This window comes from Falco punctatus, assembly GCF_963210335.1.
Source record: "Falco punctatus genome assembly, chromosome: 3".
NCBI lineage: Eukaryota > Metazoa > Chordata > Aves > Falconiformes > Falconidae > Falco > Falco punctatus.
Window position 1 is genome coordinate 13,985,744 of NC_137582.1, and position 24,159 is coordinate 14,009,902.

The window sequence follows — 24,159 nt, forward strand, 5'->3', positions numbered from 1 at the left end:
GTAGGACACATTGCAACTTTTTTTTTTTTTTTTAAATATGTGGATATGGGAGACAGGTGATGGATTTCCCCTCTCCGTGCTGGCTTCTGCGTGGGGGCTTCAGGGAGGGGATATAGTCAAGTAACGCTGCCTCTAAACGGGAGTTGCCCAAACTGCTCTTTGCTGCTAATGTAGAGCAGGCCAGAGCCACCAAGGTAGGGCTGCTCAGAAGACTCTTGGTGAGCGTGTGTTGCTCAAGTGTGTCACTTGGTGCGTTTGGAGCAGCTGCAAGCAATGTCACATCCACCGCGGAAAGGGCAGCGCTTCCCATATGAGAAGAGCCTCCCTGCCACCCTTGCTAAAAGTCGCACAACAAGCACTGTCTTTGCCCGGCCAGAGCTGGGGCTTGCAGCCCAGGTGACCAGGGAGGGTTTCTTCAGCTGTTTAAAAGGTGACTGAGCCTTACTGGTGGCTTGTGGGGTTATGCTTGTCATTCTGGGGTCTGCCCTGCTCTCGGGGGGAACCTCTCTGGGTTTCGCACATCGGAAAAGAGTGGAAACTGCTTGTGTAGAAGATAGCAGGATCTCGGCAGTGAAATGCCCCTAGGGTCTGGTTGTTCCAGACAAACTTCATTGCCTTTCTTAATCGTCTGCTAAATCAATTAATGCGATTGGCGTCAATCAGCTGTTTCAGCAGAGCCCTGGGGTGAGATGGAGGGATTGCCAAAGGCTGTGGGGGCGTTTGGACCTGGCCCTTATTGCTGGGAATTAGGTTCACCTGAAAGGGTACTGGGTAGCCTCATACATGACTTGGACAAGTGCTTGCAGAAGCCTCCTGGGCGCCGGTTAGGTGGAATGTTTCAGGCTGTCTCCTCCTCAGCCGCTGAGAAGTAACAGAACACAGAAAATCCTGTGTGACCAGGCAGGTGAAGAGCCAGCCGGTCCTGCTGCGCGCTGCAAGCGCTCTGAGTGAGGAGCTCCAACAGCTCGCTCACATGGGGCGCCTGGCCGGCGTGCAACGGCCGTGGGTGCGGGGGGACTGTCGGGAGTAACAGCAGCGTAGCACGGGGGGCTTGGGGACAGGAGTTTGTGAGTGGGGCGGGACTCTTGGCTGCCCACCAGGTTTCAGGAGAGCTCTTTGGCATCACTGACACTTCAAAGGGTCCAGGCTTGCCTTTACTGGTGCTTTGAGGGATGCATCTGTTCCTGTTTCAGTCCCAGTGGAGGGGAGGGGGAGGACTGGGTACCTGCTGGCCTTTCTGGTCCAGCGAGGGCCCGAAAGGTTAGATGTTAGAGGCCCACCTGGGCTAGCACTGAAGCTGCCGGCAGTCCCTGCCCCCAGGTCTGGAATAGAGATTTAGAGAGAGGGGAAATATATGACTATAGAAAACATACACTTGTGTAATGTCTCCAGCATAACCCAGGAAAAAAACCCTTTCATGCAGGAATTCAAGGTCTCTCTCTCCCCAGCTGGTCCTGCTTCAGGGCCCCGGTGGGGGGAGCGCTGATTCAGAACCTATTGACATCAGAGTAGCTTCCAGTGGCTTTGTTCCTTGTTCCCCATTCCCAGCCCCCTGCCCTCCCTCTGTAATTGTATTTATCTCTCTTCCATAAGAACCCTGATGCTTCTGCTTCCTGCGGCTGGGATGCGCACACTGGGTGCTTTGTGCTCGCCTCCGCGAGGAGCATTGCCCAGCACTTGTCTGTTGCTTTGTGTCTCGGTGGCCCAGGAGCACTGGGGGGGGAGGGCATCATCCCCCCCGTTCCGGCAGGGGCAGCTCAGACACGAGGAGGGCCAGCAAAACACTTCCTTGCTGCGAATAGGATCTGTATTTTTTTATTTTTCATTGTCTCTTTTCGTTGAGACCTAGCTTGCAGCACAGCCTCATCCCAATTAATGCATAGCTTTATCCTAATTGAAGTCTTCGTGAAACGCAATGCTTTGGTGCGTTGCTTTTCAGGAGGGCACTGAAGACATGGACATCTTCATCCCTCACTCATCCCTTGGCCTGAGGTGGCTGGTCAGTGAGCCAGCTGTGTGTCGGGGGGTGGCTAAGTGCAGAACTGGGCTTTGGAGGGTGCACAGCGTGCCGCCTGTGTCCTACCGCCTCTGCTGGCCTTGCTGCCAGCCTCGTGTGGCTATGGTTGCTTCACCGCCTCGAAGTGAGCCAGCAAACGGCAGTGGTTTGCATGGGACCATGCAGCTGGGGTGGAAACACCTCCTGGATCTGCAGTCCTTGATGGCGGAGCGTCCTGATCCACCCTTCATGTGAAAGGCACCATGGTTCCTCTGGATGTCCCAGCCCAGGGGTTAGCTGCGTGGTGCAGCCTGAACTGGCATCTCGAGAGCAGAGCTGTGAAAGCTGGTGCTGGCATGGCTACAGCACCCCCTTTCCTGCCAGACGGGGGGTCTCAGCCTTTGTCCCTGCGCCGGGGTGCCCTGCCAGGGCACGGCATAGGGCTGCAGGAGCAGATCGTCCGTGGGCTCTGGTTGCGGTTGGGGGAACACACAAGAAGTCTGGCAGCCTCTGGGTAAAAAATTAAGCCTTGTGCTCCCTGGCTATATCTATCTCCATGATAATTATCTCTGACCTGGTGGTTCTTTTCAACAGTAGCCACCCTAAATGTTCCTGATGGGCAGTAACCGCCCCGTGCTTGTTCGTACGGTGGCGTTCAGCAGCCGTGAGCTCCAGCAGCCAGGTGCTGCTGTGGGAGGGTGGCCCCTGTCCCCTTTAGCTCCTTCCCCTGCTGCTCTCCCCACTGTTCTTGCTGGTGGGTGCTGCTCAGTGCAGACCCCAGCTGTGAGCACCCTGGGTGCAGCTTGGGATGCTCTCCAGCGTCCCTTTGCCTGGCTTCATCTGCAAACCTCTAATGGGGCACCTGCACCCGTAGCTGACTGTGCAGCCTGCCCTGTTGCTCCACTCCCAGCAGTGCCCATGGGATTGCTCCCTGAACCAGCAGCAGTCTGGGAAAACATCCAATGCCACCGCTGGCATGGCTGGTGCTCCGGGGCACACTGCTGCTGTGCCGGCTGTCACTCACCCGCCAGCCGCTGGCTCCGAGCTTGCGCACTCTCCCTTCTGCCTGTGCGTGGGCTTCAGAGCTCTTTAATAAAGAATAATAGCTCAGACCTGCTATGCCCCTGTGTTTAGCACAGACTAAATTTCTTCTAGCTGTGCTCCTGCTCACTTGGCAGCTGCCGGTGCTCAGCCTGGCTGGGCGCCCAGGCCGGTCTCTGCCGTGTACTCTGAGAAGAGACACAACAAAATAAATTGGTTTCCTGGTCGGGGCGGGTAGGGGAGCCCGTGTCGCACGCAGGGCCCTTTCCTGGTGCCCGGCAGGCAGGGTCCCTACGCTGGGTGGCATGAGAGCCCCGGTGCATGTGAGCTGGCTGCCGTGCTGGTGGTGCCGGGGAGCCGGTCGCCGTGCCAGGCCCCCCCGGTGATCCCTTCGGTGCTCACATGCAGCCCGAGCGTCCCTTCCTCTCGGCCGCTCCGAGATGAATGGCCGTGAGCTGCAGAGGCTGTCAGGGCCTCGCTGGGAGGAAGCAGTTTGGGGCTTTTGTTTGGTTCTGTTTCCTCCCGCAATGACTATTCCATATGTCAGTGGATAATGAATGAAGGCGCGTTGAGTGCTCCTCGGTGAGCCGGCGGCTGTTCCAAGCCCACTTCCCTCCTCCGCAGCGCAGCTGACCCGGGCGGGGGGGCTCAGCGGCTGGCCAGGCTGAGGGAGCTCTTCTTTCAGTAGCTGATTAGCCAAGAGAGAAAAAAAAAATTAAATAATAAAAAAAAAATCCTGCAGAATGTGCTGCTGGCAGACAGCTCCTTCAACTCATCGCTCTGTGTGTGTGTGCGCGGCTGTGCGTGCGCTTCCCGACCTGCCTGGCTCCAGCAGATGCTCCAGGCTTCCCACTCGCCGGCTGCGTTAACCACTTAGCAAATCTCCCCCACGAGCGTGTCTGGCTGGGCAGCCGCGTGTGCTCAGCCCCATCTGATGGCCACAAAGGTGTGAAAAAAAGGGCTGTGAGGAGCCTGGGATGTGGGCTCGGAGCAGGAAGGGCATGCCGGGATGGAGCTGAGCGTGTTGGAGCCAGGAGAGGAGGGACCCGGCGGGTGCTTTGCCACCGGCCCGCTGGGCTTGGCCTCTCTCAGTGATGTGGCAGGAAGGTTGCAGCTCCTTCACTCCGCTGTCTGCCCTCCCAGCTCCACAGAAGCTTGTGAGTACCCAAGGGCAGAGCCTGGATGAGCTCCGGCCCCAGCCTGGTGCTCCCAGTGTGTGCCCACCAGCACTGCACCCCGAGACAGAGAGCCCCACTCCAGCTTGCCCTGGGGAAACATGTGAGAGCAGGTTCCCGAATTGTGCCAGCCGCTCAGTGGGTGAATGTGTCTACTGCTGAATTCAATACTTGTTTCTTTTCCTGCCCTTTTCTGTTGAGGGGAAAATAACCTCCTTAGTGTTGCTGTGGCCTTTCCAAAATGTGCCTGTTCCCGTCTTGGGGAATACCGATGCGCTGCGGTTGCTTTATACACTGAGAAGGGAGCAGGGTGGGGAGCTTTAGAGAGAGCTTCAAATCCAGGTGAAGAGCTCACCCTAACCCACGTTTCCCTGTGCTAAAGGATGTGGCTGTAGGGGTAGCATGGGCTCCTTCGTGCCTTCCTGGCTGCCAAGGAGTCACTCGCTCACAGAAACAAAGTTCTTAGAAAGTACTCAGTGAAAGTGTCTGCCGCTGTGCTCAGCACTGGGAAGAAGTTGGAAGTGGGAGGCAAGAAGGGAAGCACTGAAAGGTTTGTTACAGCCCATCAGTGAGGTCCTCCAGCTGCAGTGCCATGCCCCATTTCCATTATTCCATTTTGAAAAGAGGTAGGGAGAGAAAAAGGTGCACCAGAGATGGATAGCAGGGATAATAGGTGGCCTGGGGGGGATCTACAGATGAAGAGATGTAAAAAGACAAGATTTGTGTAGTTTGGAGGCGAAGCAGAGTCTGAGAGGACACAGTAACAGGATGTAGAAGGTAGCACGGGGGGATATTTGACAAGATGAAAAGGCATCAGGTTTAAAACTGAAATGGCAGGAGAGGGACGCGCACACCATGCAGGCGGATTATCTTACACACCACTGGCCTGCAGATTTCGTGGCCGTGAGATGCTGGTGGTGCCAAAGGCTTTGCAAACGTCGAGGTTTGCAGATACTAATGTGAATAGCGAGAACGTCTGGAGCTACGGCATTGTAAAATAAAATTGATGCTCTCAGGATCTTGTGGATCAAAGTGTGGTCCTTAAACCGTGCACACTGGCAAAGCTCCCTGGCTGTGCCTTGGGGCTGCTGGGCGGCCGGAGCCTCCTGAGCAGGCTTGGGTGAGGGGATGGAAGCAGAAAAGGCAAAGGATGGGGGGGATCCAGGAGCCATTTTGCCTCCAGCTCGGAGGAGGGGAGGGAGGTCTCTGCAGTGCTGTTGGCAGCAATCTTATCTCCAGCCAGACCCAACTGGTCTTTGGTTAGGTGCCACCACTGAAGGTGGTCTTCCCTGCTGACCGGGGCATTTGGAGTTCCTGTGGATTTCCCAGTAAAAGGCATCACGCGGACTGGTGTAGAGACCTTGACTGCGGTGCTTTCTGCTTGAAGTGCCAGCTGGACAGAGGCGGAGAGGCCTGAGCATCACTTCATGCCCCTGCCTAAGGTCTTTCCCTGTTTCTTGGTGAAGAAGTGGGAGGTTTCGGGATGGACCCTGCGCCGCCTGCGTTTTGGTGCTCAGTGTCTGTCCGCGGGGCCCTTGCGGCACGGCCTGGGCTCACCCAGGAGCGCCAACGTCAGCAGCTGTGAGCGGCTCGGGCACTCGCTCGGGTTTCTAGCGTTTGCAGCCAGAACAGAAAGTTTCCGTATGCTGCCTGTGATGGAGGGTGGGGGAACTGGGGCTGGAGCCACCGGCACGGAGGCAAGACCATTCCCCACGGTGCTGCTGGTGATGGCTCAGCCCTCACCGCGCATCCCCTGGCTGTGTCCTGGCCTCGCCGGGCTGGCGTGTGGGGATGGAAAGTGGGCTGGCTCCATGCAGCCCCTTGGCGTGGGACCCTCTCCAGCGGGCTGGCCCAGTGGGGGTTTCTCTCCAGGTCGGGATTAGGAAGACCTTTAGGTCCAGGTGAGGCTGGTGCAGGGCAGAGGGGAAAGCTGCCAATTAATAGGTGCTGATACAACTGTTAAAAAAAAAAAAAAAAAAATAAAAAGAGCTAAATTACTCTGTCTTTTGGCTGCCCCAGACTTGATATTTAAAGCGTTTGTAAAGCAGCTCAGTTGGGGCAGGAAAGGCTTTTTCCTTCTGGAAGGAATGACATCACCGAATACACTTAAACGATCAGGTCCCTGACCCAAAGAGAGCGAGAAACCCACAACAACTTTTGGCTGATGAGTGGAAACTTTTCTTTCTTTCTTTTTCTTTTTTTTTTTTTTTTTCCATTTGCTTTCCCCCTCTGCGTGCTGGGTCTGCGCGCTCTGCTGTAGCTCAGCTTACGGCCCATCCTTTCCAAAGTAAGCTGACGTCTCTCCGAGCGGGCTCCTGCGACCGGGGCGACCTGGGAGCTGCAGGGGGGCTCATCTGCCTCTGCCCTGCGCTTCGCCCAGGCCCAGGATCCTGCCGGGAGTTGAAGGGCTGTGCTCGTGGTGTTCGCGGCGCAGCGCGGCAGAGCATTACACCGAGGCTGCCACCGCAGCGTGTGCTCACCGCTGCCGGCAGTGCCTGCTCAGTAGGATTGAAGTTGCCTTCTGGCGGTGCTGCCTGCATCCCATTTTCCCTGCCAGGGCCCGGCCGCAACATCACCTCCCCTTGGCACAGGGGTGCCAGCTGCTCCGTTGGCAGTGTGGGCTCCCTGCCAGGTACCCACAGCTCCCCTGAGCCGGCAGCAGAGGCAGGCATCAGCCTGCCTGCAAATCCAAGACGGACAAGGCTAAGTATTCCGCTGGCCCCAGATAGGCTATAGAGGAGTTTTGCACCACCTCGCCAGGTCTGGCAGCGTGCCCTGCCTCTCCCGCTCCGGGCAGCGTTGTGCCAGCGGGATTCGCACCGTGGATCCCCCTGAACTTGGCATGACCTGGGCCATTTGTGCTGTTCTCTGGCTACCCGCGGTGCCCTGCACCAGCTAGCTGTGGCATCCAGAGAGCCGCTGAAAGGCACGCCAGCCTCCTGGCTGGCTGTTCCTGCAAGGATGGCAAGTGCAGCGTGCTCCCCCCGCCCTCACTGCGTGACTCCAATCCCTCCGCTGACTCGGCTGGCAGAGCCTTCCCTCCGGGAAGCCAGGGATCCTGGTTATAGTTCAACCAACAACTTGTCTCTTTCTGGAGGAGCAGCCTGTCTGCGTGCCTCGGAAGCACGGCCCTCCGCCAGAAGCGTGGGCATTTTCCTCTGGGCAGGGACCTGCGCGGCAGCCCCGGTGCTGGGGTCGTTGCTCCACTGCCCCGAGCTCGGGGGCTGGCCTCGGCCTTCCTCCTCTTGGAGCGGAGGGGCCTGGGGACACGTGCATCTCCAGACCTGAATCGCTGGCTGCTGTTCCAATGTCCCACTTCATTAGGCTCGGCTCCGCTCCGGGTACTAGAGAACGTGCAGAGGAAGCAGGAGGCTGCTTGGCCAGTTCAGGGGACCGGGGTGGGTTGGTTTGTTAGTCCAGGGCTAACACTCCAGCCCAAAGATCATTTTCCTCAAGCTGTAACGTGCCGAGCAGATACTTGCTGCCCGTTTAAATGGACGGTGCTGATAGCAGCAGAGACATGCTCATCTCCGGTGGGGAAGGTTTTGCAAATCTATTTTCCACTCCTGGCAACAGCGTCCCATGCTTCTTGCCCCAGTGCCTGCATTTGACCCTGCATCTCCTGCCCATCAGGTCATCACTACCGTTGTGCCCGTTGCCTGGGCATGGTTTTGCCAGCACTTCATCGGAGCACCTGCGGTGTCAATGGGCACCCCTCGGCAGCGCCTGCAGGGAGAGGGCTTGTGCATGGATCTCACCCGGTGTTTTGTTTGGCTTTTACAGCCCCAGCTGTGTCAGTGGTGTCAGGGAGCTATTTGGGAAGATTCCTGGGTTTGCTGTGGTGACTGTCGATTCCTAAGACAGTACTCAGAAACATGGGGGGAGGTTTATACATACATACACACACACACACACACACACATATATATATATATATATATATATATATATATATAAAAGGCTCTTTGCAAACTGATATTCCACCACCAGCCTTGGGGCTGACAGCTGGCTCCCAAGGGAGCTTTGGAGTGGCCTGTGCCTGCTAGGATTCCTCTGAGCACACGTCACCTGGGTGTATCTGAAAGCTTAGATCTGAGGCCAGAAAGGAGATACTTTGTGGAGTTGGCAAGGAAGAAAAAGTGTCCAGACAGTCAGGGCTGTTGGGAAGAGGTGCATGACTCAAGTGAAAAACAGCATGAGCACCCTTATTTTCCTGAGATTTGTACTGTTGAGCGTGGATGGGCAACCTGGGGGCGAGCAGGGCATGGAAACAATTATTTGGACTTTGCCTTCAGAGGGTTGTGCTCTTGGAAGGATTTTAACATATTAAAAAAAAAAAAAATAAACAAACCCAGCAAAATAGCAAATAATTCCGTGATGGCCAAAAAAACCCCACCCCAAAACAAACCAAAAAGCAGGTGCTGATCCATCTTGCTACCCTGGTGATGACTCCTTCCTCCGTGCTGCCTAAAGATCATGCAAGGGCACTGGTAGCAACAACTGAGTTGAAAATTTGGCCTGGTTGGTTTCGGTGAGGCTCGGGCTTCGCCTGCGAAGCACACACCGGTGACGCTGGAGGAGGGGAAGGGATGTGGAAGTCATCCAGCTCACTGTGGGACAATCCTCAGGATTTGCAGCTACAGCAGACCTGCGTGCAGCAAGCACACAGCGTTGCTTTTAAGTCATGGCAAAGGGAACTTGGCGGATGCCTGGTGAATTAAAATCCTCATTCAAAGCCAGCCAGGTCAGTTTATAAATTCCTAACCATCTCCTGGGAAAAAGGCAGGAGACCTGCACTCAGCAGGCAGAGCGCTTGGAGCAGAGCTCGCAGGTGAGGAGGAAAGGTTGCCTCGGGGTTGAGACACTGCCCTGGAAGCTGGAGTGGTGAATTTGGCCGACAGTGGACAGTGTCGGTCTGCCCTCGGCTTCCTGGGAAAAGCGCAGGTGGGAAAGGGCTTTCCTGTGCAAAGTCTGCACCTCCTTTCCCCGCCACTGGAAGGGTGCTGATGCTTCCCCGCTGCCTCTTCTCAGGCTGCCTTTGGCGCCGGGTGTTTCTCACCCATGGTCACTGGGTGCTCTCGTACTCCCAGTAATGGGTGATCCAGGAAGAGCCCAGGGAAGCTTTAGCTCGGCCACTTTGCTGTGTCTTTGGGCTGAAAGTGCCGGCTCTGACTGGCACGGGCTGCGTGTGCCGGGCTCTGGGCAGGGATGCTCTGTCTTTGCTCCATCACCTCCAGCGTGGGGGCAGCATGGCAGCTGTAAGTCCTGGGCTTGCAGACCTGAGCCTGGTCCCTCCTTCCTTTTGCTCATGGTTCTCTCACAGAGAGAGAATTCTAATTTTTTTTTCATCTCTCCCTATCCAGTAGCACAACTTGTCCAAAAAAACACCGCTCAGCTTAACTTCAATTCCTGGAAAAACTCTGGAACAAAACAATCAACCCGTTTGCAAACCTCTGGAAGATAGCGAGCGGACTCGTAACTGCCAACATAGACAAGTCTGTCAAAACAATCTCGCTTCCTTCTTCAACAGGGGAGCGATGTCCGAGCAGGGCAGGGCGGTAGGTGTCAGTGACAGTGACACTGGCATTGCCTCGTGTCTCTTTCTGGGGCTTCATGGGAGAGCCCAGGTGAAATTTTTGCACATGGGTGCACAGCTGGCAGTGACTCTTCATGGGGCACCAGCATCCAGGGTCCGTGGGGAGGGTGGCAGGATGCACTCCCTGGTCCTGCAGGGATCTGCGCCCATCCATTGCCTGCATAGTGACTTTTATTCGTGACCTGCGTGGTGGAGCAGAGGGTGTGGTTATCAGTAAATGGGTGAGGAGATAGCTCCACTGCTGGGGAGAGAGAATCACAGAACCACAGAACGCTTTGGGTTGGAAGGGACCCTAAAGACCCCTCAGTCCCACCCATGGCCACGGGCAGGGACACCTCCCAGCAGACCAGGTTGCTCCCAGCCCCGTCCAGCCTTGCCCTGAGCTCCCAGGGATGGGGCACCCACAGCTGCTCTGGGCAGCTTGTACCAGCGCCTCGCCGCCCTCACAGTAACAAATTTCTTCCTGATATCTGACCTAAATCTCCCCTCTTCCAGCTTAAAGCCGTTCCCCCCCGTCCCATTGCTACAGGCCCTTGTACAAAGCCCCTCCCCAGCTTTCTTGTGGGTCCCTTCAGGTACTGGGAGGTGCTCTAAGGTCTCCCTGGAGCCTTCTCTGCTCCAGGCTGAACCACCCCAACTCTCTCAGCCTGTCCCCATAGGAGAGGTGCTCCAGCCCCCTGAGCATCTCGGTGGCCTCCTCTGGCCCCGCTCCCACAGGTCTGTGTCCTTTTTGTGCGGGGGGTCCCAGAGCTGTACACAGCGCTGCAGGTGGGGTCTCCCCAGAGCAGAGCAGAGGGGCAGAACCTCCCCCTTCCCCTGCCGGCCACGCTGCTGGTGGTGCAGCCCAGGGCACGGTTGGGTTTGTGGGCCGCGAGCGCACGTTGCCGGGTGCTGTTGAGCTTTTTGTCCAGCAGCACCGCCAAGTCCTTCTCCTCAGGGCTGCTCCCAACGCATTCTCTGCCCAGCCTGTGTCTGTGCTTGGGGTTGCCCTGACCCAGGTGCAGGACCTTGCCCTTGGCCTTGTTGAACTCCATGAGATGGTGTCCTACAAAGGGGAACACAGGCTGATCATGTGTGACAGCATCACGCTGTTGTGAAAAAGGCGAATGCTGAGCAAAGGCACCTGAGCAGGCTTCTACTGCAGCACCCACGCAGCATCTGCTCAGCTCAGCATGGACATGGTCTTGGCTGGAAAGGGAATCCTGCTTCCGTGCTGCTCCTCAGGAGAAGGGGGCCCTAATGGGAAAGCACAAAAGCGAGCGCTGAGAAGTTCTCCCTTGGGTTTCAGTCTGAGGTTTTTAGCCTCCAGGAGACATGTCTGAGAGCCAGTGTCCAGTTCCTCAGTACAAGAGAGACGTGGGGTGACTGGAGCAAGTCCAGCACAGGGCCACCAAGATGTTGAAGGGACTGGGGCATCTTCCATATGAGGAGAGGCTGAGAGGGCTGGGACTGCTTTGCCGGGAGACAAGGAAGCCCCCAACATGTGTAAATCCCTGATGGGAGTGAGGGAAGTCAAGGAAGCCCAGCTCTTCTCAGGAGTCCCTGTGGCCAGGGCAGGGGACAAAGGGCATAAATTAAAACCTGTGAAATTCCATCAGAGCATCAGAAACCACTTGCTGACTGTGAGGGTGACCAAGCGCTGGCAGAGGTTGCCCAGGAAGGTGGTAGTCACCACCCTTGGGGATATTCAAAAGTCATCTAGCTGTGGTCCTGAGTGACCTGCTCCTTGTGACCCTACTTGAGCAGGGGTTTGGACTGGGTGATCTCCAGAGATCCTGTCCACCCTAAACAAACTGAACCCTGTCTAGTCCATCTCTAAACACACTGGTTCCTGTGTGCTGAAGGTGGTTCAGGATGGGGCAGAACAGGGTGTAGGAGACTGGTCACCTCAGCTGAAGCACACGTGTGTCTTCACGTGTGCCCTTGTGTGTTCTGACATGCTCGGCAGCACTTTGGACAAACTCCCACGCTGCTCCTACTGCCTTTCCTCTCTGCTGCCATTGCTGCTGCTGGATTGGCTTTCCTTTCATCCCGATATGCAGCATTTGGGTTTTTTCTCTCAAACGGGGCTAAGGTTCTGGCCCCTGGTTGTCGGTTAACAGCCTGGGTGATTAACCGGGGTGGGCTTGACGGGCAGTCTTCCCCCAGGGGGGCCGTTTTCTGGCCATGGCCGCTCAGTGGGGCAAAGTGAGCAGCTGCAAGAACAAACTGAACCCCGTTGAGCTTCCAGGAGCGAGCCCCAGGTTTCTGGGAGCCCACAGGGACTCTCGGGCATCCCTCTTCCATCCCCAGAAGAGGTGGTTAGCAAGAAGAATTTTTAGAAGGACCTTTTGGCCTGCCCTTGGGCTGGGTGTCAGGGACATGGGTGGTCAGCCAGCAGGGCCCTTCCTGTAATGCAGGCCTGGGGACATGCACAGCATGCCAGGGCTCAGCATCCCTCCAGACAGTGGCCAGAGGGGAGGGAAGGGTCTTTTCCTTAGATGGGAGGGTGCAGGCTCCACGCGTGGGCGGTCAGCGCTGCTCTGCAGAGGCAGGAGCTGTCTGGAGCAAAATCCAGGGCTCCGCAGCCCTTGGGGATGGTTCTTCCCCGCTCAAAAGCGCAGAGCCCGTCCAGGAGGGCAAAGGGCCAGACCTTGGAGCGGTCCCCACGCTGAGCCGGCTGCGCTCCGGCCGCTGCAGTAGCCGTGCTGCGGAAGCATCGGGCCGTGCCTGCGCTGGCCTGCGGGGCTGGGCTGTAACTGTAGAGCGTGCGGAGCCGCTGCCGAGCGCCTGTTTGTGTGTCCGGGAACCACGCGTCGCTTTGCTCTGCAGCCAAACGCCGTTAATGGCTTCTGCCGGCTACCGAACCGACAGCTGCCAGAGGACTTGGCCTCGGCCCCCTGCTCCCAGAGCGTGTCCCCACTTCCCTCTGCATCCCACCCCAGCTGCAAGGCTCGCTCGCAGCCTGTGCTCTGGCAGCGGGGCTCTTTCTCATGTTTCCTAAGCTTCAGAGCGATCCCTCTTTGTTTAGGAAAGTGCCTGTCCCGATGGCCCACGAGTCTTGAAAATCGCTCCCAGCCAAAAGGCTCCCGGCCGCTGCCCTTCACCTGGGCTGGGGGCCCCGCTCCCCCTGCCCTGCCTGCCGGTTCTTGGGGAGCAAACTGACCCTGAACCCCCTTTTCCTTCGCGTGCCCCCGCATGAGTTCGTCCCATCTCTTTGCTCTCCCAGCGTCAGGTTTTCCTACCACATCGGGTTTTCCTATTACGCATTACCGAGGCGTGGTGGATGTGGGTGACAATCAGACACTTGATTTCGAAGGGGCGCGCGTCCATCTGCCTGCAGGAGGAGAGCATCATGCCACTCCGAGGGGCTGCCGCGGGGGTGCCACCTCCCTCTGGAGCGGGGCTCGGATGGCAGGAGCGTGGGGGGGAGATGTGCCGACAGCTGGCTTTGGAGGGTTATTTCTTTAAGGGACTTGGGAGCCATTAAAACCTGCCTTGCTTTTTGCTTAATGGCTGAGGCTTGCGGGTGGCAGTCCCGGTGTGGCAGAGGTGGGGATGGGTGGTGGGCTTCCAGTGTGCTTTGGGAGGCAGCGACCCACACCGCTCCATGATGTGGCATCGCAGCCCCTGCCTGGAGCTTCCTATCTTCCTGAGGTTCTCCAGGGCTTGGGCTTTGCCCTCAGAGAGGACCTGTGCAGTTCAAACCACACCAGTCCCATCAGCTGGAAACGACCCTCTGGGCTGTAGCGAAGTGGGTGCGAATGGTGTGACCAGGTCTGTGCACTGTGCTGGGCTCTTGCTGTGAGGGTGGAGAAGTCCTGGTCCCTTCCAGGAGGCTGGTGCGGTGCAAGGAGGCTGCGGTGCCTCTGCCGTGGCTCAGGAGGCTGGTGGAGCTGGTGCTGAGAGTTGGCCAAGAGCACTGCAAGGTCCTGGCTGCTGTGCTGAGGACCCACACGATTTACTTTTTCATTTAAAGGAAATTGCAAAATGAAAGCCTCCCCATCCATGGTGGGAGCTTAGACAGCCGAGCAGGGCCATCAGCACAGACCCCGAGCTTCCCTGGACTGGACTGGACTGGTTGGCTTCTGAAGACAGAGAGAGCAGCAGCATTGCAAGTCACTTGCACTCTCTGAAGTGCAAATATTTTATCCATAAGCACTGGAAGAAGGGCTCCGGTAAGAGAGGCTGCACATCATCTTGCCTTTGCTAAGAGAGAGGTGGCCAGATGCACCAGGAAAAACTCTGTTGTAGAGCTGTGGTGCTTGTTGTGTGCCCTTTTTCCCAGAGGAGCATGTTTTCTCTCGCTGTTCCCACTGCCACGGGTCACTCCGGGGATCTTTGTCAGGTTAGTGCTCTTGGTTTGCCTGGCTGCACACCATGCCCTCAGGAGTCAGCATGCGGTGATGTGCAGAGCTGCTGGCCGTGCAGCCCTGGTGCTGTGCAGGGCACGGCCGAGGCAGACCCCCGCTGTCGGTAGCAGCGTGGTCCCGACCAGGGGTGAGGGCAGAGCCCCTTGTGTGCCTGCGGGCTGGTGAGGGCTGCAGGCAAGGACCAGGGCAGTGGGCTGGCCTAAGGGGACTGTGATCGCCCTCCGAAGGGGGGCTGGGATCAAACGTGCCTCCTCAGTGTCCTCTGGTGTGTGACTGATCCTGGGATACAGCTGGGACGGTACAGGGAAAACCATCCTGTGCAGCAGGAGGAAAACAGAGCCGGGGAGGCTTCTCAGCCAGACAGCACTTGTCAGAGCTGTTTCTCCTGGTGCGTGATGCGGTGAGAGGAGCTGGTGTGGTGTGGGACATGGAGCCCTCTCTGCTCACTCCTGATGGCATCTTCATCGCCTCTAGACATGCGGAGGAGCCGCTTGTCTCAAGCTGGGCCCTGCCTGGGGCCGGTGCAGCGGCCATCGGTCAGTTGTATCACGCATCCCCGATCTTGGCCGGGCTCCGGTACCTCCCTCTGCTTTCTTTCCACCACCCGGCAGGAAATCTCTCTTTAATAGGCTATTCAGGGGAATGGGCCGTGTTTTCCTAAGCAGGAGGAATGTTGACATGGAAGACTCTGCTCTTTCCTTCTGGCAGGTCCCTGCGAGCAGTGGTGCTGGATCGCGTGCTGCTCCTGCTGTGCCGGCTAATCCTTCCTTGGGTTGCGGAGCAGGGCTTGGGCGAGGAGGGGGAGCTGGGGGGGATGCAGGTGCGTATCTAACGTGCTGGAGGGGGCGGCTGGGTGAGAGGGGCTTTCTGCTGCCTTTGCCAGACCTGCCGCCCGGCATTCTGCAGGGAGGGCTTGCGCAGGGTTTCCTTTCATCCGCATTTAGCTCTGCTCCCAGATGGTTGGGAGAGAGGGTCCCGGGAGGGGTTTGCTGGGCATGATTGAAACCAGCTGGAGGACGGAGCCCGCCTGCGTCTGCCTTGTTCCCTTCTCCAGGGGAGACTGGGTGTAAGGGACAGCAGGGGCATCTCCGAGCCCACCGAGAGAGGGGGAGGCCAGTACTGAGAAAGTTCCGTGCTTTGGGAGTGTGGGCTGCGCATCCCCGGGACGCTGCACGCCGGTGGCCCTGTCACCCCATCCCTCTCTTCCATCCCATCCCCCTTGCCCTGCTTGGGAAGACGCCGAGGCAGGGGGCCTGCGCTGTGCCTTTACATCTCATAATCTTTAACGAGCTGGGCCTGCTCTGCACAGAAGCGAGATGTGGGCGGCTCCTTTATAAGGCAGCGCTTGGCCGCAAGGAGGGGGGATCTGTGCGCAGGCCAGCACAAGGACTTGGCATCCCAGCGAGGGACGCGGCGGCACCTCCAGGGCTCCCACAGCGCTTGGGGCCCTCAGCCCTCACCCCTGGGAGCAGCGCAGGGTGCGGCGGGCGCCTCTTGCCCTCCGTTGGTGCTGGATGTGTTTGTGGGGCAACTTGCAAATCTGTTTAGCCACGGGTTCCCCCACAAAGTGACTGCTTGCTGTGGTTTCTCTTCCCCCAGCTCTGCTGGTGGATCTCCATGGCCTCCCCTGCCAGACAGCTGCTCCCCGCTTGGAGCTACCGGAGCCGAGCCAAGCTCCTCTTTGCCGCACTGGGCGGTTGCCCACTGGGCCAGAGAAGACCACGGCTCCGGGCTGGCTGCTGAAGTGGGACCTCTTCAGACCTACCTGGCTCACTCCTGAGCTCTGCCAGTAACGTAACAGTAAACACCAGCCCAGAGCAGGGTGGGGAGCAGGGGGCTCTGGGTTTGACTCGGCTGAGTGTCAGCCCTCATGGCAGCAGCGGCAGCAGCAGCAGCAGCAGGTCCTCCCAGTCCTTGGTTTGTAACAGGGAGGGCAGAGTGCCCAGGAAGAGAAGGGGATGCCTGTGCCCCCCCCCACCCCCCCGGGAACAGCTCCCAAGGTGTTGAGAATGGAAAAGTCCGACCATGGTCAGAGCGAAGAAGGGGGCTTGCCAAAATTAACAGTTGATTCGGGTTTGCGGGAGCAGGAGCCAAAACACAAGGAATCTTGGATTCAGAGAGGGAAACTTTTTCTGTGGGCAGTAAATCAGCACGGAAATATTGGAGGTGGGGAGGGAGGGGGAGACCGGCCCCCGCACGCTGCAGCCCCTGGTAGCGGGCAGAGTTGTGAGCATGGGCCATGGCCACAGCTGGTCCCGTGGCCGTGGCTGGTCCTGTGGCCATGGCTGGTCCCATGGCTGTGGCCAGTCCCGTGGCTGCGGCTGGTCCTGTGGCTGTGCCGGGTTCTGTGGCCATGGCTGGTCCCGTGGCCGTGGCCAGTCCTGTTGCTGCGCCTGGTCCCGTGGCTGTGCCGGGTCCTGTGGCTATGGGTGGTCCCGTGGCCGCGGCTGGTCCCAGGGTGAGCTCAGCTGCAGGCACTGCGCTGGGTTTTGCTGCTGTTCTTTGCATGGCCTCCCGGCATGGCTGTGGAGGAGCAGGAGCGAGGTAGGTGGTGTGGGGAGGGCTGAGGCAGGCTGGGCTCTTTTCTGCCTCTCCCAGCAGAACTTACCTTCTGGCACGTGCTGTTGGTGAGAAAGGTCGCGCCGGGAAGTCCCAGGACTTCCCCACTGGCACATCCAGGAACACTTCCAACCTGCCAGACGAGGGGACCTTCCCGGAGGGGTGGCAGGAGCACAGACCCAGCTCTGCACCGACTGGGGCGATAGTTCAGCTGTTTTTATGGAGGTTTATAGTCCTTGCTGCTGTTGGATGCGAAGCGGGTCTCAGCTGCGCTGCTGGGCCTGTGTGGTGGCAGCGACTCGCAGGCTGCCGTCCCTTGCTACGTGAGCCCCTGTTCACTCTGAAACCTAGCGGTTACCGTCTAAATTGCTCGAGGCCCAAGCTTGCTCCCCCTGTGGGAGGAGAGGGGTCTCTCTGGGGTCTCAGCCCCCAGCACTGAACCCCGGAGCGGCTGGGGCTGGCGGGGGCTGCTGGAGTCTGTCTGGTCCAGCCCTTGGCTGGGGCAGGGTCAGCTGGAGCAGGCTGTCCAGGACCGTGTCCAGGCAGGTTCTGAATGTCTCCAAGGATGGGGACTCCACTGCAGGCCACAGCTTGACCAACCTCGCTGTAAAAAAAGTGTTGTCTTGTGTTCGGGTTGAATTTCACGTTGTCTTCATTTGTGCCCACAGCCTTGGCAGTGGGCACCACTGAGAAGATATTGGCTCCCTCGCCTTTCCCCTCCTCCCGCACGTAGGAGTGATCCCCTCTGCCCCTTCCCAGCTCCGTGCAGGGGGAGGACGGGCCATCCCTGCCTCCCCAGCCTCTCCAGGTGCAGAGCGGGGTAAAAGGCATCGGCAGGAAGGCCACCGGCAGCTGGGTTTGCTAAAGAAAACACCCCCCCGTAAATCAGGGAGGGCTGGGGGAGGGCACGGTGCAGCCTCTGCCTTCCCCCTCAGCCCCGGTGATGGCTTTCCCCCTCATTAACCGCTGCGGTTCCTGTGGGGGGAATCCCACCCCCCACCTCCGTCGCCCTCCTGCTCTGGCTCCCTCTGCACCCAGCCCCGTCCAGGGGCAGCGGGCTGATGTGCTGCGGTGCCCTGCTGGGGCAGGAGCTGACAGGAGTGCAGGGGTGACAGCCTGCTGCCTTTCCCACTGGTCTGCACCCCCTTGTGCCTTCTGCTTCACTGCTCAGCTGCCTTGAGGAAGGTCAGGGCCAGGGTGCTCCTCTGCAGGGCATGGGCATGGATTGGGGGGGCGGGGGGGCTGCAGAGGCTGCTGCCCCCTGTGCTGCCCCGTCACAGGCTGGGTCCTCAGCCAGGCTGCTGCTCATCCCCTGCCCCGTGGGACAGCCAGGGTGAGGACACAGGGTAGCCCATGTCCCAGTGCCCCTTGTAGGGAAGGAGGATCCCTGGCAGAGCCAACCGCTGCTGCCCAGTGCCAGGGGCTTGGGCTGCGGCCAGGCGCCCGCTGCCTTGCCTTTGGGAGGAGGTGGCCTGTGCTCGGAGCGGCAGAGACCCGGGTCCATCCATCTGTCCCATCAAGAAGTGCTGAAAGTCTCTGAATCCTGCTTCCATAGCCCTGTGCTCTGCTCTGGGCTTCCTCCTAGGCTAGGAGACCCCCCTTCAGATCCCCAGCTACCCGGTGCAGCCTCAGGCTGACCCTCTGCAGCCTTGTGCAGGCCAGGGGAGCCCCACGTTTGCTCGGAGTTGTGCTGCTCCATGCCCTGCCTTGCAGTCCCGCTCAGCTTCTGGGCAGGAGCAAAGCGCCTAGAGGCCAGCTCAGGCGCTGGACACGTGTTCTCAGCCCTTGGGGAGAGCCGGCCCTGTGTGCTAGAGGGAAACTGAGGCAGGTGAGGATGACAGATTGTGTGGGAGGTCTTGGCTGCTTCGGGTGGCCTCCAAGCCCGGGGGCCCTGCTCTGAGCTCTTTGTTCTGGGATGTCCCATCTGAGCACTGGCAGTGACTGGGATTCGGTGGACGGAGCTGGGGAGCCGCGTGTCTCTGCCTGCTGGGACCCCCTGTGCTGGCTCCCCGCTCACTCGCCCTCCTCCGTGGCTCCTGGCTGCTCCCACAGCCCCTTCCCCATCCCGCTCACTCCAATTGGAGCTGACGTGCTCTATTTGTCAGAGATAAAAAATAGCGGAGGAGGAATGGAAAGACAGGAGGCACAGGAAAGCAGTTTGGTAGTTAGAGACAGAGGAACAGAATTAACGTGCAGTGGGGGATTTGGAGCGAACACTGCATGCATTGTAATCTGATAGGGGCAAGGGAAAAAAGAGAGACCGAGAGAGAGAGGCTGACCCCGAATCCCCGGGGGAGACGCGGGGAGAGCAGGAACGAGGAGAGAGTGAAGGATTCCAGAGGTGGACTGGCTTCCTCTTTCACCAGACAGACACAGGGGAGACGGGCAGGGAGCCAGCAGCGTACCTGCACTTCCCATCGAGCCACTGACAGCTGGAGCTGCTTTGGGAGGGGGCCGGGGCGGTGGGGGGGCAGCAGTGGGGAGGGGGCACGCAGGCCACTGTCGGGGACGGGGAGACCGCGGGGCACGAACCGGGAGCGCTTGCCGCTGCCGGGGAGCGCGGCCGTGTGGCCCAGCGATAGGATCGGAGTCGGGGCGGCGAGGGGCTCGGGGGTCCTGGCTCCCCGGGGGGGCTCGGGGCGGCACCTGCCCCTGCTCGGGGGAGCGGGGCTGGTGAGTCCCAGCTGGCAAGCATTCAGCAAGGAGGGCAGGCAGTGGAGTGAGGCAAGGGGGAGGGTGGGAAAAAAGCTAACAGCAACTAAATCAGAGGAAGAAAGGCCTGCCGAGCCATACCAGCGGGGTCACATGTGTTTCCTGGCAGCCTCGCAGGTGCTAAGCAGGGATGCAGGCAGGGAGCACCTTGTGATGGATCATGTGGTGAGTGCAGCAGCTCATTCCCTCAAGCCTGGGGACAGGTAGTTGTGAGTGGGGGGCTCGCCCAGGCCAGGCTTTCTGCTGCTGTGGACGTGGGACCCCTCTGAGGGCTGGCGGCATGAGCAGCGAGGCGCCCACGGTGGGACGGCCAGTGCTGCTGCGTGCTACCCCACTGGCCCACGGAGGCTGGGAGCCCACAGAGGCACGGCTGTGACAGGAGGGCTGTGCATCCTTCCCCACAAGTCCCACCCTGCGCCGGGCGTGCAGCTCTTTGGCCAGGGCAGGGAAAGGCAGCGTCCTGGCCGAGGGCTGGGGCTCCAGATGCGGCAGATACATTAAACATGGCGCAGAGCAAGGTGCTCTCACCCTGGCTGCTTTCAGGTTTCACCTGCTTTTTAGCTTCCCCGCCTCTCCCAGCCCTGGTGCGCATCCTAAAACCGCTCCAGGTCCCGGGGTACCTGCAGCCTTATGAGAGGGGGGCTAGGGAGGCACAGCCCCGCTCACTCGGCCCCGGGGGCTCCAATACAGTCACACTGCTCCACACAGCAAGCGACAGAGGTGCGTCAGCCAGAGCGGGAGGTTTCTTAGGGAGCGACAGGCATGAGGGTGGTGTCTGCGCTTCTCCCAGGGTGGCCAGCAGCATGCCCTGCGGTAAGACCCCTCTTGTTCTCCCCACCTCGGTGTGCCCCAGCAGCCCTCCCTGCGCACATGGCGGTGGGAGAGCACGGGGCAGCCAGTGTGGCTTCAGCCGGGCTGCTGGGAAGGGGCAGTGGGACAACAGCCCGTTTGGGCGGAGGGGAGAGCATCCGAGGGCGCAGCACTCGCCTCGCTGCGGGAGAGGAGCAGCCCGCCGTCAGCCTGAGCGAGCAGCAGGGACCTTTCATCGGTGGAGGGCCCCGGCTTGCTCGGTGTGAAGCCAGAGCTCTGCCTTAAGCCGTAAACCGGGAGAGCTGCAGGTAGTCGCTGTTTCGGAAGGGGCTGTTTGGCAGCAGGGCTGACCACACAGGAGAGCACCCCATCTCGTACCGGCACAAGGAGGTGCTTGATCCCGGTGCCATGCGGCTTCCCGGTGGCACTGGGGACACAGGAATGGCAGCGTCGGCCCCGCCAGACTGCCTGGGCACGGCCCCCTCCCCCAGCCATCTGCGGGTTCCTGCAGGATTAAGCAGAGGAAATCTGGAATTGGGTTACTCTCAATATTGAACCTGCCATTATGATGTTTTTTATTTTGTTCTATTCCGATCGAATTGGATGCAGCCTCCTTTTTAGCCCTTAATGGCTTGGCTTTGAGAATTTCCTTCAAAATTACACCACTGGCTTCCTGTTTTTAGAGCTCCCCGGAGCCCCGCAGCCGTGTGGAATAGCTGGGGAAATTGATCCCCGGAGCTGAGCTGGAGCGTTTGAGACCTGCCGTGCCTGTGGGTGTGCGCGGGCGTGTTTGGGCTTTCTTCTCTTTCTTTTTTTATCATTTCACTTGTCCCCCGGGGCCGAAGGCTGAGCACTCGTAAACAGAGTTAGTGCATGCCTGCGCAAGGAGAAAATCCCACCGACTGGCAAGTCTGCAGCCACGCTTTCCCCTTCTTGCTGGGGTGCGGAGGGAGGAGGAGCCCTGGGGAGGACCGGCAAGGAAGGATGATGGCCCAGGGAGGGGCCAGGTCCCCCCAGGCACTGCTGCTCCTGCCCTGGAGCCCTCCTTGTGGTGGCGAGACCCATCTCCTCTTTCTGAAACCCGGTGGCGAGACCCATCTCCCCTTTCTGAAACCCGTCTGCATGCAAACCCGCATGTGCTGTGGTCTCTCTGGGGGAACGGGACCTGCAATCTCATGTTCTTCATCCCTGGTCCTGCCCTGTCGCATGCAGGGTTTCCCCTAGTGGCAGGTTGTCTCTCCTCGCTCCCAGCATATGATTGGGAGCAGAAACAACTGCCTGGGGCTGTCGTGGAGCTCCGGGCAGCCTCCTCTAGCTGGGTCAGGCTGTACGGGTGATGCTGTGCCTCGGTGATGCTGTGCCTGGCAGGACTCTGGTTACTGCGTGTGTGATATGGTGCATTTGTCTTTTCAGAGGCTCCCAGCATCCTTCCAGTGGCCCTGAATGGCTGTCTGCTTTCCCTGGGGTGAGTGTGGCTGTGCCATCTCCACGCCTCTTGCCAGCCCGGCCCCTTGCCTGGCCAGCCCCACGTGTGGCACAGGCCAGTGCCCAGGCTGGGAATGTGCTGCTGGTTACCAGCAAGTGCTGCACCCAGACCCGGCTGCTCTCAGAGCATGCTGACTAACGCAGAACTTGGATTACTTAGGTTAGTCACCATATGCTTGCTGGAAAGCATTTTTCCAGGCTGCATTTGTGTGGCTTTCCCTAGGGATCTGTCAGCAGGTAGAATACCAGTAAGCAGTTAACTGGGGATCTGGAAAGGTGCTGGAGCTGAAAAGGCCAGTGGCACTCCTGCCCCAGATCATCCCAGACTCACAGCAGTGATCCCCAGAAGCACTCCTGCTTCCCCAGAAGCACTCCTGCTTCCCCAGTAGCACTCCCAGCTCCCCAGCAGCACTCCCAGCTCCCCAGCAATGATGCCAGCTCCCCAGTAGCAATCCCAGCTCCTCAGTAGCACTCCCAGCTCCCTAGTAGTACTCCCGGCTCCTCAGTAGTACTCCCAGCTCCCCAGCAGCACTCCCAGCTCCTCAGCAGCACTCCCAGCTCCCCAGCAGTGCTCCCAGCTCCTCAGCAGCACTCCCAGCTCCTCAGCAGCGATCCCAGCTCCCCAGTAGCACTCCCAGCTCCCCAATAGTGGTCCCAGCTCCCCAGCAGCATTCCCAGCTCCTCAGCAGCAATCCCAGCTCCCCAGTAGCACACCCAGCTCCCCAGCAGCGCTCCCGGCTGCCGTGCAGGCATGGGGCTGCTCCTGCCCGTGCTCTCGGAGCCCTGGCCCTGCTGCTTCCCGCTCAGCTTTTCCTGAGCTGCTTTGGCTGCCGGCGAGCACCGAGCACGCAGCGGCTGCCTCTGCCTCTCCTTGCACCTGAAGCCGTGGGGCAGGATCCTCTCCCTGGCCCCTGCGGCCGGAGCTCTCTGGAGAGCTGCCGGGCTGTGCTGGCCCCGCTCCATCCCCGAGTACCGGCCAATGTGTGCCCCACCAGCTGCTGCGCCGGCAGCTCCCCAAGGCATTGTGCTGTGCCGCTCCTCCAGCTTCCAGCCTGCCATGGTAAAGCCCTTCTGCCCTGGTCCCCCGGCTGTCGCCGCCGTGAGCGAGCTCCGTCCATCCGGAGCATCTTCCTGCATCGCCAGTTCCCTGCTGGGACAGTCCCGGGGACTCCCCTGGCACTGGGACCGAGAGGGGCGGCATCCCCAGCTTGTCTGGAGCCAATTCTTTCCCTGTCTGGTAAATGCAGGAGATAAGCAGGCTGGACTTGAACCCCAGCAGCCCAGAACATGCGTGGGACGGACAGGGTTCTCCCTGGAGGGCAGGTTTCTGCAGCCTCAGCAGTACGGAGTGTTTGGGAAAAGCTGCCTAAGGGAGGTTTCATCCCCTTTTCCACCTGTGCCTGGGGAGGTTGTGGCATCTCTACCCTGGAGATGCTCAAACCCAGCTGGACACGGCCCCATTGTCCTGTGGGATCCTGAGCAGCCTGCTTCAGCTGACCCTGCTGTGGTCGGTGCTGCAGCTCTGGGACAGGATTTTTCCTGTGCTCGCCGTGGCGGGGGGCAGCTGGGCCCCTTGCAAGGAGCTCAAGAGCATCCTCCCCTTGCATTGCTTCTGCTCGTGCGTGCTGGTGGCTGGCTGCGTCGCCTCCTTCGGCACCTCAACCGCTCGTTTTCCTCTGCAGCTTCTGGCCTTTTGCAGAACAGCAGGGAGAGGAAAACACTTGGCGAGCCCGCTGGGCCGGTGCCCGGCAGTGCGGTGACAGGCACCAGGGACCCATGGGGATGCTCCCGGATTGCTTGAGCCCTTGGCAGCGGCGCTGGGCGGAGGCAGGCGGCTCCATGCCGTGGGGAGTGGGTCGGAGACCTGCTGGCCCCCTGAGCGCTCGTGAGCCAATGCTGCAGGGAGCAGGGGGGTCAGGCGAGGGGAAGGGGTGCCGGGGGAGCGATGCCGGGGGTCAGGTGAGGGGCAGGGGTGCCTGAGCTCTGCTGGCCCTGCAGCTGGCCAGCCTCGAAGCTAGGAGGGCTGCAGCACGCCCTGGGGCAGCTCTGTTTCCCCAGCCGCCAGAAAGGTGTGTTTAAAGACCCTTTTCCTTTCTTCTTGAGACCTCTGTAAGGCTTTACTAGCTAACCTATAATTTTCACCTGCATTATTTTAATAGCTTGCCAGCTGCACACGTTGCCGAAGGGCAGCAGAGAAGGGGCTGGGGGAGGTGTGTGGAGGGGATCGGGAGCAACGGCAGCAGCGTGCAGGCCCCCGTCCCGGGGGCAGGGACACGGGGGTGCTGCCGGAGGGGCTGTGCACACCACGCACTGCACCGCCAGCTCCATGCCCGAGCTGCCCTGCGCAGGAGAGTCACGCTCAGCCTCTGTGAACTCGCTGCTGGTTTAGCTCTGGCATTTTGGCTCAGCTGCCACGCGGTCTGTGCCAGTCGG

General features: G+C 59.5%; 1 protein-coding gene and 1 long non-coding RNA gene across 2 annotated transcripts in view; both read left to right on the forward strand.

Annotated features, from left to right (window-relative positions):
- Positions 1-24,159, forward strand: part of BOP1 (BOP1 ribosomal biogenesis factor) — a 69,931-nt gene that overhangs the window by 17,621 nt on the left and 28,151 nt on the right. The gene's annotated exons all lie outside the window — the stretch shown is intronic.
- Positions 7-8,144, forward strand: LOC308061557. The gene is made up of 2 exons (XR_013927273.1): positions 7-5,286; positions 5,324-8,144. It is a non-coding gene; the product is annotated as an uncharacterized lncRNA (long non-coding RNA).